The sequence below is a fragment of the Pinus tabuliformis genome, chromosome 1_1, assembly GCF_031772625.1.
Source record: "Pinus tabuliformis cultivar Carrire ecotype Pingquan chromosome 1_1, CPIR1, whole genome shotgun sequence".
Lineage (NCBI taxonomy): Eukaryota > Viridiplantae > Streptophyta > Pinopsida > Pinales > Pinaceae > Pinus > Pinus tabuliformis.
In genome coordinates, this window is record NC_142297.1 from 78,285,045 (window position 1) to 78,303,389 (window position 18,345).

The following is an 18,345-nucleotide window of genomic DNA, read 5'->3' on the forward strand; positions in this document are numbered from 1 at the left end:
TAAGGACTTCCTAAAACAATACCACATATATCCAAGGGAACTATATCTAACTCAACGTCATCTACAAATGCTGACCCAAAAGCAAACCTAAGTTTACATTGTCTAGTCACTTGTAGCTTGGCTTTATCACATACCCAACCTAGTGGATATGGCTTCTTATGAGGTGTGGTTAGTAGTCCCAACTTCTTTACAAATACTCCAGAAATCAAGTTTACTTGTGAACCACTATCAAATAAAGTATCAATCTTTTGATGCTTGGAAATAACTCTAATATGAAAAAGCTCATGCCTTTTCCTCTCATTTTCTTCATTATCATTAGATTTTACAGAATTACTAGTAGATGCTTTAGAATTTTTACCTTTTATGCCTGTAGCTGTGACTGTTGTTTCATCACCTTAGTTTGACCCCAAATATTTTTGAATAGCTACAACAATCTTCTTCTTCTTGCCATCGAAATTCTTGGCTTCCAGCTCCGGATGCAAAGACCAACAATATTCATCATGTCCACCCTTCTTACAGTAAGTGCATGAAGGTTTGTCTTTTTGTACAACGTTTGCCTTCCTCTCTTTCCAATTTTGCTTTCTCTTTTCCTTGTTCTTACTTGCAGTGGGTTTTGATGATCCCCCAATCTCTGGGTTCACATTCTTACCTCTAGCCTCTAGATGTGTAGCCTAAACAGATACCTCATCTATGCTAGTAGGGTTAAACACGAGAATGGTGTGCCTCAAATAGTTATGCAGACCACCTATATACTTCAGCAAAGTTTCAGGTGAATCTAGAGAAATGCCCAGAATTAAAGCTCTTTTTCTAAATTCCTAGGTATAGCTTTGCACACTTTGCCCCTTTAATTGGCGAAGGGTTTTCCAACTCATCATGGTTTGCTACATATAAGCTAGTGGATAGAACTGTTTTTTAATGGCCGAAACAAATTCGCTCTAGGTAGAAAGAATTTTACCATGCTTCTTCAAATCAGCTTGGGTCCTGCCTTCCCACCATACTAGGGCAATTCCTCCAAGGCGAAGGATGGCTAGCTGAATCTTTCTCCTTTCTGAATCGATGTTTTGCACTCTACAATACACATCAATATATCTAATCCAGTTATCTAGCTTTTCTACATTTAATTCTCCATCATATATTGGCAAATGAAATTTTACATCTAATTTAATCAAAGGGCTAGAAGGAGGTGTTGATAGATAAGGCTCTTTTCCTTTCCCTTTGCCTTCTGAATGGTCATCTAGAAGAGGTTCCTCCATTCCTTTGTCTTGTTTGGAGGTTGAAGTATCTTCAGCTCGACCTTTCTTAAATTCTCGATACATCTCTTCTACCATGGCTCTCATGGTCATGAAACTGTCCATGAACTGAGAGTCTAATACCAAGGGAGTTTCTTCTGCCATTTTCCTCCTAGGATAGACTCTTCCTATTTCTAGGTCAGTCTCAACCAGTTCTCCTTCTCCTAATTTGAGCATTGACCTAGTTAGCATTCACCAGTCCAACACAAGCTTATCTAACCTTAGTAAACCTAAAGCTCTGAAACCACTTGATCTGTAAATGAGATCTTTGACAATTATTAAGGTATTACAGACTCATGTGCATGGGTATGCCTATGTTATTTTGTGCAATGGATCGATAAGATTGCGAAATACATAGACAATGAAGCAGTAAAGAAGCATATAGAAAACACACATAAACACAACAAGTTTAATAAATTCACCCAATACTCCTGGCCTCTATCCCCTCGAATCCCCCTTTCGAGTGTTAATAATCACTGCATAACGTCTTTAGGGGAGGTGGCCACCTGTTCTGTAACAGATGAGTGCATTGGGCCTTTGAAATCCTTGAAATGGCCATTCTTTGTTTACACAGAGAAATGCGTTCAAACACAGGAAAAACCGCCAAAGCACTGTTCATCTAGACTTCAAATATTCATAAATGTGTCCTATTCTCCTATCGGGTCTGCCTATAAGTTGCTATTGCATGTCGCAATGCCCTTCTCCATGGCTTCCCTTTGTATTTTAAAAATACATAAAAACACTCAAAATCCCATAAAAATGGCTTTGGGCGGATTTGAAATATTATTCATATTCATTCCCAAACCCCTTCGGGTCTGGGTTTCAGCGCATCGACGCTTCCCTTTGCATTTCGTTTAATAAACGAAACATGCGAAGATACATTAAAAATGACAATTGACGGATCTCAAAGCTTATGAAATAACATTTATATTCCCATCGGGTCTGGCTAATCGCATCACATATATATATATATATATATATATATATATATATATATATAGATATGTATATATGTGCATACAGCCCCGCTCCATTGTGTTTCCCAATTACGATATCGCGATGCGATTGATCGCAATCGCATATCGCGATAACCCCAGGCCGTTTGGTGAGCGCTCTATTCATATTTGCCGACTGCGATTCTATGATGCAACGTGGGCCGTCGATCTGCGCGCTTGATCGACGGTCCTCATTGACTCTGCCGATCGCCATCGCAAGTTTTATGTGGTGTGCTCCGATTTCCTTAGCCTGTCACCACCGATTTGTGATTTGCCAATCGGATCTGGACCGTTGATCGACCAGATCCGACGGTCCTGTGGATTCACTGTTCAAGCCTCCGATAAGCCTATTTTCCACTGTTTCTTGGTGTTTTTTGGCTACCGATAGTGTTTTCCGATGTTTCTAAGGGTTCTTCCCATGCGATTGTTTTGATATTTTGAATGATTTTTAAAGACTTTAGAGAGTATTCTAGTATCCATTTGGATCAATAGCTTCTGTCCAAACCTTTGTTTCAATAGGAATTTGGATATTGGCATTCCTAACTACTTAAAATGCATCCAATTTGATTTGAAAGGAATGCCAAGAATTTGGGAGATGAGCTAAAGGGTTCTAGGAGGAATATTCCAACCATATATGCTGCTCTTTAAATTGTTAAGAAATCCTCCCAAGTCTTCCAGAAATTGATTAAAAGTGGATTTGAATCTTTTAGCAAAGTACAAGAAGCATCCCTAATGAGTAAAGTGTCATCGACAAATTGGGAGTGATTCATTCTTTTAATTCTATGTTGTACTGAATTCTAGTGATGAGTTCACTTTTCCTATCTTGCTCAAGTTTCCTACTAAGAGATTAAACCATTATATTTTAAAGGAGAGATAGGACAACCTTTCCTAACACCCGTAGAGCTTTGGAAGAATTTCCCTGGTCTTCCATTGATTAAAAGGACTATCCAGGGTTTGTGAATGTAGGCTTTTATGAGATCTATGTGTTATCACTCAGGTTGTTCCCTGGCTCCTAAGGGAATATGGCCGAGGTAACCACTAACCAATCTTTTAGTTACAGGTCCTAGCCTACCTACAACCAGAGAGGGCTCTCTCTTTATGACTTAACTTTGTTTTGGTGTAATTTTAGGCTAGTTATGATGCACAAGGTTTTGTTTTAAATTTGGTTGGATGATGATTTCAAATAGAGCTGATATGCAGTTTCCAGAATAGCTTAGACCATTGGACAATGGAGTCAATGATTGTGTATTGTTGAAAGTGCTTGTTGAGGAAGAGGTAATACTACAGAGCCAGACAGGTATCCATGAAACAAATCTTCAAATCTGGGAATCGATGGCATGGAATCAGGGAATGAAAGGCAGTCAAGGATCTTTCACTATGCTGATAGAGGGAAAGTGTGAGAATATTATCTAGGAGCAGTTAAGAATTCCTAAACAACATCCATAATGAGAGAATCAGTTCAAACATGAGCAACTAAGAATTCATATTTATGACTAATTCTGAAGAAAACACAATTAGAAATAGAGATTGAGCAGAGGGTGTATTCAAACAAGTCCTGAGCTATTCTTCTTCTCTATTACTAAGATCATGAAACATATGTGAAATTTGCAAACATAGAAAGACAAAACACGGTTTAGAATAACTTATTGTTCCATTAAACGACACAGGAATTCTGTAGCAGAACGCAGTTCATTACTTCCACATCCAGACAATGCAGAAATCATAAACTCCATCAGCTCTTTGTATTAGAAAATATGAAATTTACAGCGCAACTCTTAGAGCGAGAATCATTAACCAACCCCAAATACATTCTATGGGGGGGTATATATACAAAAATAAGATAGAAAATATCTAGATGATGAGTCTTCATGTAATAAATTACATCACCAACTCTTCCAAGGAGGTAAATGAAGAAAGTAAATGCTGCAATAAATATTAGTGGATTAGCTATCCATTCTGTCAGAGAATTTTGACTTTTGGGACCAACTGAGTCGGCTGGGGCTGCGCTTTCAAATTTGCATTTTTTAGGCTTGCTGTCCCAGCACTTTGATGAGTCATTGGTTTGACCTGCTCCACCTGTTGTCCAACTGCTCTGTCTAGTGCCAGCGTACTCCATTCTGCTGACCTGTAGATGACCAAAATCTGACCAAAATTTGAAGCTGAACGAAGAGGAAAAAGACCGAGATTACTTGGGCAAAATTTCCAGCATTGCTTGCCACCAATCTTCTCTAGGCAGCTGATGTCTCTGTATCTTTATTAATGTCTCATCTGCCTCAGTGTATCTGTAAAAAGTGGGCGTGACCTCAAAAAGATGATTGATTTCATGCTCAATGTAAAACAGGTTTTCCAGCTTATCATAAAGAGATTGTCCAGAGGGAGGGCCTGCTTCTTCTGAGGAACTTGAAGATGCTGTAATCTGATTTGTAATAAAATTATTCATTCTGGTGGCATACTGTTCCCGGGTCAGTAGTCTCCCAGCACTGGTTAGCAAGTTGGGCAATCCTCTGCTCTGCAATGCTTCAAGCTTTAGCTTGAATTCATCTACTTCTGCCTGCATTTCCTGACACTTTCTTTCTAGACTTTGGACAAAATTTCTTAAAGTCAGCACCTTTTTTGCTGTCAGAATAGTATCTGTCCTGTTACTGATGTCTAATGCTGCCAACTCTTCTTTGGTGTGAGTGTTCAGGAAATGAATCATTTTACTGGCCTGCTCAGGCATATTCCCTAATGCTGCCCTAGCCCTTTGATTCTCAAATTGAGCCCGGCCTATCAATTCTATCTGCTCATGCATGGTTTGGATTGACTTCCATTGTCTAGTGATTGATTGGCCAATTTTGGCCCACAAAATATTTTTTATTTCAGCTAGAGTCTTTTCCAAATTCAGCTCCTTCTCCAAGGCCTTTATTTTGTCGTTGAGGGCCTTAATCTCCCTTGTTTTTTTAGCTACTATCACCTTGGACTTATCGTAGCTCACTTCTAGTTTGGCCACCTTTTCCTTGGCCTCTTTTATTTCTATTGCCTGAAGTTCTAGCTCCTTGACAACTTTTATCATTTCATCCATGCTCATGCTAGATTCAGGTGCTGTTATTGCTACCGCTGTAGCATCTGTGGTGGATGAAGCTGTTGTAGATGCTGGGATGATAGGAGGGACCATTGTTGCTTGTGTAAGAGGAAGAGGGACATCAATTGGAACTGTTTTAGGTGGCTGGGAGGTCGACTCTCCCTGCTTGCCTTGTACTGCCCTTTCCAATTCTTTCTCCATCTGAATTATTCTTTCGTTCATTCTCATCAGTAGATCCATTGTATCCTCAACATCTTTTTCTTGCGCCAGCTCTGCAGTTTGCGGGTGCATAGTAGGAGTCAACCCCAATTGTTTTCTAAGGGCAGCAATATCATCTTCTTTTTTCTTCATAAGGGCCCTGACACCCTTAGGGTCCTTGGGATCATGTCCTAGGTCCACAATAATGTCCTCCAATGTTTTAATTCTGTTGTCTTTGGCTGAGGAGGACAGTCTTTCCAAATCTAGCTGAGTATTTGTATTCTTCAAAGACTCCTTCAATTCATGGGCCAGCATGGCCTTATCTGCTAGGGTGGCATAGACCATCTCACCCGTTTGTTTATGCAGCTCTATTTGATCCATCGGGTGAATGTCCTTAGCCAGGACCTCTAAATTTGTCTTGACATAATCTGTAGCTGATTGTGGCTGCTGTACCTTGGGCTTGAAGTGGCTGAGAATCATTTTTTCTTCTTTGAAGTCATATGCTGCCATCAACCTCTGTTGTTTGGCAGGTGTTGCCTTAAGAAACTGATCATATAACTGTACTCTTAACAGCTCATTTTGAGCCTTGATTTCCATGAAAGCAGTTTTGATACTAGGTGGCCGCTTGCTCTGTTGTGTTGATGAGGATACCTCCATGCCATGCTGCCTCTCTTGCTCTTGCTGGAAAGAGCTAGTAGGTGTGTGTTGGCTTGCTTCCCTTTCTCTTCTTGGACTTTCTAGGATGTCCTCACTAATTTCCTCCTCAACTGGAGAATCAACTCTTTGCCTCTTGGCTTCAGGTTGCTGTGTAGACCCACTAGCAGGTGTGGAGTCCTCTCGGTCTCGCTTCTTACCTCTTTCTTCATTAGCAGGAGTTTGCAATATTGGCACTTGTAGTGCCTCTGTTTGCTGTGGAGGAGCTTGTTCTTGAGTTTGCTCCTTTGAGGTGGTAGGTTGTTCTGCAACCATTTCTTGCTCTACATCCATTGGCTCTTTTCCTTTTGATGTACCTGTTGTTGGTGTAGACTGTTGTTGGGCAGCTTGTGAAGCTGCAGCTGTAGATGGACCTTCTCCGACTTGTTGTGGTAGTTTGAAAGTTACCTGGTCAAAAGAATCCAAGTCAAGAGTTTTTTCTAGATCTTTGACATTTTGCTCCATAATTTCTTCTTGAGTAAACTCCTCAGCTAGTGTCCCTGCTAGCCACTCATCTTGGTTGGCATATTGTTCAATTTGTGGGACTCTACAATGCTCATATGCTGTCAGCCTATATTTAACTCTCCTGGCGCTGATAAAGCCATCTGGGTCATAAGGAACCCACCAGAAACTCCTTTTCAATTTGAGCTTCTGCCCCAATATTTGGTCAGCATCTTGCCAACCCTCTTTCTTGTTCATAATAAAGGGGCCTAGATGGTCTCTAAATTTCAGGCGAGCTTTCTTCTTGGCACTATGAAAATGAGTGAGATCTGAATTGATGAGTTGCCTGTAATATTCTAAGGCAAAAAGTCTCATTGGTACATATCTTGGGAGCCTGTAAGGACAGAGCTCACAGCCATAGATTCTAATGACAGTGTGATTTTGGTAGAGATACCAATCACCTATTTTGTAACTCTTGGACAGCTGCAAGATCTTCTGCATGTCATATGATAATCTAGGAGGAGGGGTTCTCATTAGGAGACAAGAGACTGGGTATACAAATTGGTCAATGAACTCACAGTAGGAAAATGGAGAGTTTTGAACCTCATGAAAAACTGATGACCAAAAGATGACAGACCTTCTTTCACCCTTAGAATCCAACTTCTTGATGGGGCATTGGAAGCTTTCAGATTGGTAATACATGAAAAAATGATAGATATATGATGAATATTTAAAGATTCCCTCCCTATCCAGCTTCACTAGTTGGTCATGCATTTTATTGGCTATGAACTTGGCATAGTTATACTTGACAGCAGGGGGCTGTCCTGGGTTGTATGCAGACAGCAGAACCAACACTGTTTCATCAATGTGCTCACTTGTTTTAAAACCCAGTACATAAGAGATCATATCTACAAGCAGCTTGCCCACCTCATTGAAGTTGACATATAGGAATGGAGGTGGCTCAGTAGGTTGGCGGTCTGCCCTCATGAATGTCTTGGCAATTCTTGCAATCTCAGAGCTGGAGAGCTTGGAGCCTTCATCCAGCAAGTAGTTCATAGAGAAAGGAAACAATAGCTGAGTCTGTTTGAAGTTTAACATCTGGTTGATAGAGTCAGGGGTAATATAAAAAAGTATGCTCCTAGATGGAGACTTGACAGCTCTCTGAGTTGGTTCATAGTTCTCAGCACATAGACGGATAATCTCAGGAAAAATATTAACAGAGGGGAGGAAGTAAAAAGGTAAATTAGACTCCCATATGCCATACATGTCACAGTTGCTCAAAAAATTGTTTCTCAACTGGCAGAAGGTTTGCAAGTGATTCCTGTCCCCAACCAAATCTTGAATGAGGTAATCTTTATCAGCTAGGGGCATGGCTTCAAGCTCTTTGTTTGGTGGATTCATAGGAGTGATGTTTAGAGCTGTTGGAGTGGCCATCTTGAAGCTTTTCTGTACTTGTGCTTGGAATAAAGATTAAGGCAACAACTGGTTGAACAAACTTGCTTGTGAGGATTAGCAAAGGAACTGGGGACTGAGCTTATATTTGAAGAGAAGTGTAGAGCAGTAACAGACTGAGACCAAATGCTTTCTGAGGATTTTGCAAAGGGGTTGCACAATGAATTCAAATGAGGCAATAACCTTCAATGTCTGTGGCTATCATCAAGAGGTCAATTTGCAGAGTTTTGAAAGGCTTCTCCTCTTTAATGGATTCTCTGTACTGAAAGGCTGTGAGGGCAATTTGCAGAAGAAATGGGGATTATTTCAGCCCAATGTACTGAGGTTTTTGTAGTGGGATGTGGCAGAAGAGTACAATGTCGAGCTGTTGTGGAGTTCTTACCGGCAACGAGCTTTAAAACGATTTTTTCAATGGCGAATTTGCAAGTGGGCGTGGGTTTCCACAGTTTCTTTTAAGCTGGGGGTTTATCAGTGAATTTCAGGCAACATTTAGGTGCGGCAGAGCCTTTAATTTGGGAATTTTGTAGGTAATCAAGCAAATGAAAAGGAGAAAATGGGAAGAACAGGGGTAAACAGATGAAATTCGGCAAATACCTGGTTTTTAGTCGCCGAGGGTGGTCGAGCTGGTGCAATGGCGAACGATGGAGACGAATTCGAAGGTGGCAGCAGCTCAATTGGTCGAATTTTGAACTTTGGAGGCAAAAGGACGAAAAGACGGCACAAGCAACTCTCCAACTCGACTAGTGAAAATGACAAAAAACGGTTGAAAACGCGTGTTTTTTATAAAAATTTGGCATATTTGCGCTTTTGGCGCTTTTCTGCGATGACGTCATCGGTGGGTCCTGGGTACGACAGGGTGACGTGGTAGCTGATGAGGATGGCGACGTGGCATAGGACACGGTGGCAGGGTGGGGACGCAGGTGGATGAAGTGGCAATGACATGGAGCAGCGGTGGGGATGCGGAGGTGACGTCATAAGGACGTGGCGCTGACGTCAGAGGCGGGGGAGCGGTTTCCGGTTTGGTCCCGCACCACTTTTCAGCATAGGCGGTATTGGGGGAGGGGCCTCCGAACACGCCGGGAGGATGACACATGGCGGGGGTACGGTAGGGAAACCGCCCATCCCCCAGACGTTATCCTCTGGCAGATCGGGGAGTGAAAACGCCTGCCCACCGTTGATCTGCGGTGTAGGGAATCAGACGATGGACAACGTAGGTAAAATGTCGGAGGGTTAGGTGCGGGGCCCGACCTTTATTAATATTTTATTGCAAGCGGAGGGGGGGTCCGAAACTTTGGATAGTGGGTTTTATGGGTATACGCCGGGGGTATCGTTTAATGTTTAATTGAAACATTTAAACACTAAATCTTAGGAAAATGACTGCGGAGGGGTAGAACCATAGGGTTTTGATGGGTAGAGGAGTAGGTATAGGCTCTTAACCTAGCCAGAGGTTAGATTAATCCCAGGTTTGGGATGCGGAAGGGTTGATAATAGTCCCAAATGGACTATGATTTCCCAAACTATATTACAAAGCTATAGTGCTTTAGGGTGGGATATTTAATATATTTTTTGGGGTTTTTACATAGTTTTTGTAGAAAATAGGGGTGAGAACATAGGTTAGGGAGCTATATAGTAAAATTAGAAGTTAATATGATTTTGTGGAGTGAAAGTGCAGGGAAAAAGGCTAAGTCTAAGAAATGAAACTTAGACATAGGAAGTGAATGGAATGTGGAAGAAAAGGTTTTTACACAAGAAATGTGGCTTCTTTTCATGGAAGAAAGTCAAAACTTGACTTGATATTTCTCAAGAATGAAGTGAATGCAGGACTGGTTGGGCAGATGCCAAAGTCCTCAAGGGGGTGTTAGTAAGAAACTTTGAGGGGGGGGGGGGGTGAAAGGGAGTTAGACATGCTTCCATAGTTCTGCCATTAAACCACTGCTTTGACATTTCTGTCATTGATGAGATGAGCTCTGATTGATAATACATCAGGTGATCCAAACCTTGCTTCTGCAACCTCAAACTACCTACCCAGCCTAATACACCTAACATTTTTTCTTCCTTTTGAATGGGTGCACTTAGACTTGCAAACCCTGATTATCCCCTTTTCTTTTGACTGCCCTCCTATCTAAATCTACCCTTATCTCTTCCAAGGGCCCAGATTAAGCAGTTGGGCTCCTTAACTTCTCTACCTAGCTACTCATCTGCCAAGCTTAAGCTATTTGGATAGACATTCTTTCACTATTCTACAACATCAATTTAAACATGGCATGGTCCAGATTGAACTGTTGGGCCATCCATCAAGCTAGTAGTGGCATTTTGGCTAGCCACTTTCCTGGTCATTCTTTGGGGTTCATTTTTATTTTTCTTTATGACCAATTTACTCTTTTTGCCCTTTGATAATTCTTTTAGGGCATACCCTCTTCACATTTTTTAATTCTGTATATCTGCATAGAAAATATGGAACCTTTGCAGCATCAAAGATGAACATATTTGGCACTTCCATTGTCAATCATGAAAAATGAAACCTATTGGTATAGGAACCTAACACTATGAAGTCCTTTGTGAAGCATAATTTGTTTAGGAAAACAAAAAGGAACGAGTTTCTAACCATATCAAAGGAGTTAGCCATGTCTAACTTTAGGATAAATCCTTGATATTCTTGGGAAGGATGGAATGAATGACTTCTTTCACTTAAAGGATATTATCGAGTATCTGTCGATTGGGAACAAAACCACCTTTATTTTCATAGATGAGGTGGGGGAGGATGATTTTGAGATGACTAGCTAAAATCTTGGTTGTGATTTTGTAAGAGTAGTTGCACAGGGATATAGTTTTGAAGCAGTTAAAGGAGGTTGGCCTTGATTCTTTATGGATTAGGGAAAGAAAGGTCGAGTTTGTATTACCTCCTATTTTGTGCTTGCGTTGAACCCATCGAATCATCTTGAGAATATTTTTTCTTGATGAGCTCCTAGAAAGAACGGTAGAAGATGATGGTGAAGCCATCCGGCCCTGGAGCTTTGTTAGGGTGAAAATTCCATATTGCTCTTTGCATCCCTTCTTCCTCTACTAGTATGGTTAATTTTGCATTTGCCTCTTCAGAAACAAATTTTGGGGTAGTTCTTAAAAAATCCTCGAAGTTGTTTGGCTCTTTCTCTGTTGTTAGTAATATTTTAAAATGTTGATGTGACTCCTCTTTGACTTCATCCTACCCTTCAATATCTACATTTCCTTCTCCCTTTATCACTGTATGCAATTCTTAATTCTTTAATCTTTAGTTTGGTTGTGGAAGAAGGTTGTATTCCTATCGCCTGTTTGTATCCATAAACTCTGAGATTTAATCCTTCAACTTTCCTCCTCTTTCCTATTTGTTTGGTAAATATATGAGCAGAGTTAATTTTCTTTGGATTGTAGTTCTTTGGTGTCTTCTCGATTTTCCATTTTTGCCTGAACTTGATCCAACTCACTTTGTATATCGATTTTCTTTTTCTTTAGATCCTTGTAGTGAATTCTAATCCATTCTTTGAGTGTGTTTCTGGCCATCTTTAGCTTGGTTTCCCATATATACTGTGACTTTCCATTAATTCTCAATTTCCATGTGGAGTGCGCCAGCTGCTTGGCCTCTTCGATGGAGGACCATTGAGGATTGAAGCGGAAGGGAAGAGGTCCCAGACTTGTGTTTTCACCAAAGGTTAGTGAAATAGGCTTGTGATCCGAGGCCACTTATGAGAGAATTTTTGAAGAGACTGATTCTATTCCTGAAATGAGCCTGGCATGGATTAAGAAGCGGTCTCATCTTTCCTTTATATTTCTTGGACCTGTTCTTATGTTACTCCAGGTGAATTTGTTGTTATTTGGAATACCATCAATTAAGTTTTGTTCCTCTATTATGTTTTCAAGTTTGTCTATGCTTGAATCTAGAAGGAAAGAGCCTCCTTGTTTTTCCCTAGTGTTCATTACCAAGTTGAAGTCCCCTACAACTATTATACTTCAGTTATATTCTACTTCTAATTGGTTTGCTAGGGATTGCCAACATATTTCCTTTTCTCTGTAATGAGCTGGAGCGTAGAAATTGAATATTGTGATTTTTTTTCTCTATATTTTTGTTTTTACTATTTTGAACCAATGATGATCTTTGTGAACTCCGTTGAGTTCAATTATTATTTTATTCCACATCGCGCAGATTCCTCCCAATGATCCTCTTGCACTTATTACTACACCTTCAAAACATTTTATTCTTTGGATTACTGACACCATTTCTACCTCAGTTAACTTGGTCTCCTTGAGTAAAAGGATTTATGGACTTTCTAATATAATGAGATCTTTTACTGCATTCGATTTGGAGATATGCTTGAGACCTCTGCAATTCCAGGAGACCAGATTCATTAGTTACTTTGAGACGGGGAGAAAGTATGCTTTCCTTTCCTGGCCTTGGTTTGCATGTCATTGATTCCTACTCCTCTATATATGTATGTATCCATTGGTTGTTGGGTTCCCATTACCATATCCTTTTGAGTTGCTTTGTCTCGTATCTCCTTATTTGATTTCCTTCCAGATTTTTGGGATTCTCTGGAGGGGCAAGCGATTCTTTGGATTTATTTCTGGTTAAAATCCTTGCAAAGGAAGTGGCTTGGGGGTTGAATGATGGGTAGGGAGAAGTAGCCAAGGAGAGGAGAATATTGGGTGGGGTGAGATCAAGGGGAAGGAACAATGTTGTGTTTCTCCAACACATCGAGTTGAACCTCACCATCTTCACAAGCTGTCGGGGGGTCAGAATCGGGGGGTTCTAAGGAAGAGAAAGGGTTATTGAGAAGGGAATGAGGGGCTCCAAAATGTAGGGGAATAGAGGGGATGGAAGGGAGAACATCAAATGGAGTAGATCCTAAGTGAGAGGTAACTACAAGCTTAGATGACTTGTTCCCTGTTTTTTTGCATCTAGCTGTTTTCCATTGTGCTTGTTGGGTTTCTGCTGGCTCCTCTGTTGCTCGTTTAGAACATCTATTTACAAAATGAGCATATTCATGACATACTTTGCATTTAAACGAAAGTTGTTTTTAATTCAGTTGTTGAATGTGCATCCAATTATCTATCTTTATTTTCACTGCCTCCGCTAGCCCCTTTCCCAGATCAAATTCCACACATATTCGAGCAAAAGTATGTATATTTTCTCTTGGATCACTTCTGTCTATATATTTCTTGAATGTGTTGCCAATTTATTTTATCGGATTGTCTCCCTAACAATGAAGAGGGGGGTGATGAAGTCGAACCTGTTAGCACTTCATAATTCCTCCAAGTTGAGGAGAGGAACCCAAAGCTAATCACAAACCAATCTTTAGGGCTGTAAGCTAGCCCTTCCAAACCCAAAGAGGGATCTCTCTTATGGAATATTATAGATCTTAGGCTAGGTCTATAGATTAAGATAAAATAATTTCAACAGTTTGATGGCAGGGGAGAGGGAAAATACATTGGGCATGGAGTCAAATTAAGCTAATGATTTTCAGTGTTATGATGGGAAAATGAAGAATCCATAGACAGGGGCAAGGTAGGTGATATTTATGGTGTCTTTGTCGAATTTTGTTGTAGAGAAGTGAGTAGGAGAATAATGAAATTGATAATATCTAAAGCATCTAGCTAAGGATGAATTTTAGATACCATGGTGGAGGAAAAACACTGAAATGGTTAGTTACTTATAGCAGAGCACCTGAAAGTGAATTTTGAAATGAATTTGTTTAACTAAACACCGAAAAAATAAAATTTAAGCATGACCATAACATAATATATGAAATAATAGAGACATGAGATAAACATAAAATTTAAGCATGACCATAACATAATATATGAAATAATAGAGACATGAGATAAACATCACCATAAATGATTAACACAGGAATCCCTGAACAAGTAGACTTCGACCTTCATCATTCACTGATTTTTTTTGTAAATAGAACTGCACAATGCATAATGTATTCTCTCTATCACATGCAAACTCACTTCTCATATAAATTTACAAAATATAAAGGAAAAAATATTTCCCAAGCTAAGGAGGTCTAGTTCAACCATTTCCCCAAAGATAGAATCAGTTACATTAAGATTTAGAACTGCCTGCTAGGAAATAGGGATCAAATTTCTGGAAAATAGGGGTCAAATATTAGATCATATCTCTTGAATCATGAAAACTGTTAAAAAACCGAAGGAGGTTTTTTTATATGAGCTTGTTCTTGAGAGAAACATCTCTCAGTTTTCGAAATCTCTTCTCCATCTCCTCATAATCCGCACCCAAAGATCATGACTAAAACAATAAATGACAAAATCTAGAAAATAGGTTGTAAATATTCATTTGAATATTCCAGTATATGACACTTGTGAATAAATTGAAGGATTTTTTGGTCATTTATCTCATGTTTGACAAAAACCTCTTTGGGTTTTTCAAAATTCAATTTCAGTTGTTGATAATCTGATTTTGAAAACGGTGACAAAAACAGTCTGTGCGCAATGAACTTCCTTTTCATACTATATAGTATATGCTTGAATGATGATGTATTATGAGCATACGAATGAACTTGTATCAGTCTACACATCATCCTTCAACATACCAAAACAATAATCTGATCATCCTGACATCTTTTCATACACCTGCGACTAAATTTGAACATATTGAAAGGAAAATATAAAACCTATGGATGTGAATTTGTAAGACACTTGTCATAACCATATAAACTGATTTCAAGAGGTTTTGAGTTGGTTTGAAGGGTTAAATTGCTGACTGTGTAGAAGCGCAAAAAAATTGTTGCGTTACTTCCTCCTTCAGAAAAAGCACAACAAAAATGCAACGAATTCATAATTCTCATACTTTTGATCATCTCTTGGATTTATGAATGTATCAAACAGGTGGAAGAAAACTTATAAAACATTAGACACATGTTATAAGACACTTGTTCAAATTGCAAACCGCCATTCTTGAAAATCATCACTTAAAGAAAAAACGCAGCGACTGAGTGCAATGAAACTTGACTCGCATTGGTTTGACTAGGTGTTGAAGTCACTGACTGGGAAAGATGGTTGATGGATGGTGTTAACAATCTCAAATGTCTTCTTTGAACTTCCATACATAAGAAGGAGTTCCAACACTCTGATCTCATACTCTTCACAAAGACTAAGGACTTGATTTCTATGAGATCATAACAACACTTTTACAAATTGACCAAAATGATGAAAAGACTAAACTTGACTTTGATTACTATAACATAGGACTCTAACATAACCTAGACTGAAACAAAACTGGGACATCGATTTCAAGATTGAAATATGGCATCCATCTATTTAGGTATAAGCCTCTGTATCCAAAAAATAAGGCTAGTTTTCGAAGATCAAATCATGATCTTCCTTGGATTCAAAGTGGAAGGTAAAATCGTCTCTACCACAGAAGTGAATAGCGATTTGACCTTGAGTTTTAGCAGCCTAGTTTTGATCAACCCATTTCTAAACTGTTTTTGGAGAGTGCTAGAGTCCAGTGAACTGTCCAACCAGGCCTCGCTCTGCTAGAGAAAGAGAAACTTTGGAGGGATAGCCAGGGACAACTCTATTTTTGGGATTGCTTCAATCTTCTTAACAAACTTGGAGATGGAAGGATGCTCCTGAGGAGGCCCAAGCTAACTAATGAGGTTGGAGAAAGCCAGGGTAGTAGGATCAGGAGGAGACATGTGAAAGGAAGAGAAGCTCCCTTTGGAGCAGACTCTAGAGGGGCATCGGGGGAGGGTGAGCAACGATCAACAAGTGCTCATCTAGCGCAAAGGCAAAGGCTCAATGCAAGAGGAAAATTGAATGAAAAAATGACATAAACACAATATTAGCCATTCATATTTAGGAAATAAAAGGACTTTCTTAAAATATTTGTCTCACACATGTATCAATGTTAAAACTATATAAACTATATATTAATTGTTTAATTAACTCTTAACTAGGATATATTCACAGTGAAAGGAATTATTATTTCTCTATTATATGTACTTTAACATTATTTTAATTATATATATAAAACATATACTCTTCATTGTTTTTGCTACAATAATAGGGTAATAGTTGCAATGCAACATAGCCCCTGCCTCTACTGCTAATTAATTGATTAAATTTTGTGTAGAGTGCGGAAAAACTCTGCATAAAAATTTTCACACAATGAAAGTTATAAGAAGGGTTTCGACGTAAATCACATGTAGGAAACTTTGTGTGAGCTTTCCTTGTTTGGAGGAAGCTTCCTCCACATAGTGAAAGGGAGCTAAACGCCTTGATTCTTCCACCATCCCTCAACTGATCATCTACCACACCACCCCATATTTTGTGCTTCAAATCAAATTTAATATTCAGGTTTCTTCTTATAACTTTCATTGTGTGAAAATTTTTGTGCGGAGTTTTTCCGCACTCTAAAGTTGAGATCTAAGGTGGCTGAAACCTTTCTTATAACTGTTATGGATCACAGAAGCCTCAATTCAACAATGAAAGTTTTACGCACAAAGCTTCTACACAGTGAAAGCTCTTCGCACAAGCTTCAATGATAGTTTAAAGACTCATGAATATGCGACAAGGAAGCTTCCTCGACATAGTGAAAGGGAGCTAAACACCTTGATTCTTCCACCATCCCTCGACTGATCATCTACCACACCACCCCATCTTTTGTGCTTCAAATCAAATTTAATATTCAGGTTTCATTCTAGTTGTGAAATTACTTCCTATATTAAGTGGACAAAGTCGCTTTTTTCCATATGGACCTTATAAGGCAAAAAAAATTATTCCATGTTAAATCTTAGTATATGCTAATGTGTTTCTCTTACACTTTTTCCTATAGTTATTAGTTACAACAATGTACTTTTGTGTTGTGAAGATGTAGATGTGACTTTGTCTCTCTTTGTTTTTTGTTTCTCTAGGATCGAGAGTTCGTTGGTAATGAAAAAGAAGTGGAATAACTTTGCACTCACTTAGGAAATTTGTTTTCAATAAGTTGCTATCTGCTTCGGAATTAGAAACTTGTCAGTTCATGTATCTCACACTTCTTTTGATCTTTGTTACGATGCAACGTTTTATAATATCATAATTCTAGCTGTTATTTTTCATTCTCGAGGAGGCACCAATTATGCTCTCTCCCCGCAACATTCATTCTTTTGGTATCAACAATATATGCATGGATTGCTTTGTGTTGTGTTCAAATATGTGGGTCTGGTTGATTCAACATCAATTTTGGTTTGTAAATTATCCACGAAGATGCGAAAGGTTCTTATTCTTTCGCACATGCCTTCTCCTCCACACAGTTAATTATGTGTAGAAGTGTGGAAGGTGCTCGTTGTCATGCACATGCCTCCTTCTCCGCATAGTTATGTATGTGCCAAAAAAATAGTGTTTATCTTCTATGGAAAACACATTGACTAAATCGCTTTGCTTGTATTGGATCATCTTTGCCTTTGTCCAAATTTCCTGTCATTTGTCAATCTATGCATTTTTTTATATACATTATAGCCTACACTTTCCTAGTAGTACTCTTGGGAATATTTGGGAATTTTCATTTTTTAAGCAGATTCAGAGTAAAAGTTTGAACCTACTGTGTAGTTACATTTCAAATATTTATTTTCAATCACAACTGCAAAAACTTTGACCTAGACTTTGGTGATTATTTAGAGTCGTTGAGTTATATGATAACTATGAGCTTGGATGGTCGCATTGGTTTTCAATTATGGGATAACATCTAGCATGAAGCTAGACATGACTGAGCATGATAAGTGGTACTCAAAATTAGTCATTTTGGGAAAATGATGCCTAAGTCCAGTGAAGCATCACATGTATAGTTTGCATGAAATTCAGTGAAACAGTGAGTAGTTGGGTGGGATTAATGGATGGCTCCTTTATCCTCAAAGGGTATAAGTATCTGCATGGGTCCAAGATCTGTTGCTCATAAACACTCTAAATGTGAGAGGTTCCTCTATTAGACCGATATGCTTTGAACCTTACCATGGATGGGAGGGAGGCTTACCTTCTTATAACCTTACTTTTATAGGGATTGGCAATGTTAAATTGTTAAAAAGCTTATGCTTGTTGCATTTGAGTGGGATGGACAAAGTTTATACTCCCCAAGTATGAACATAAATCAAATTCTAAAGAAATAGAGATAGGAAAGGGGTACATTTAGGCTGGATCCCAATTTTCAACTAGACAAATGTTCATGGTTTGGGAGTTTGGG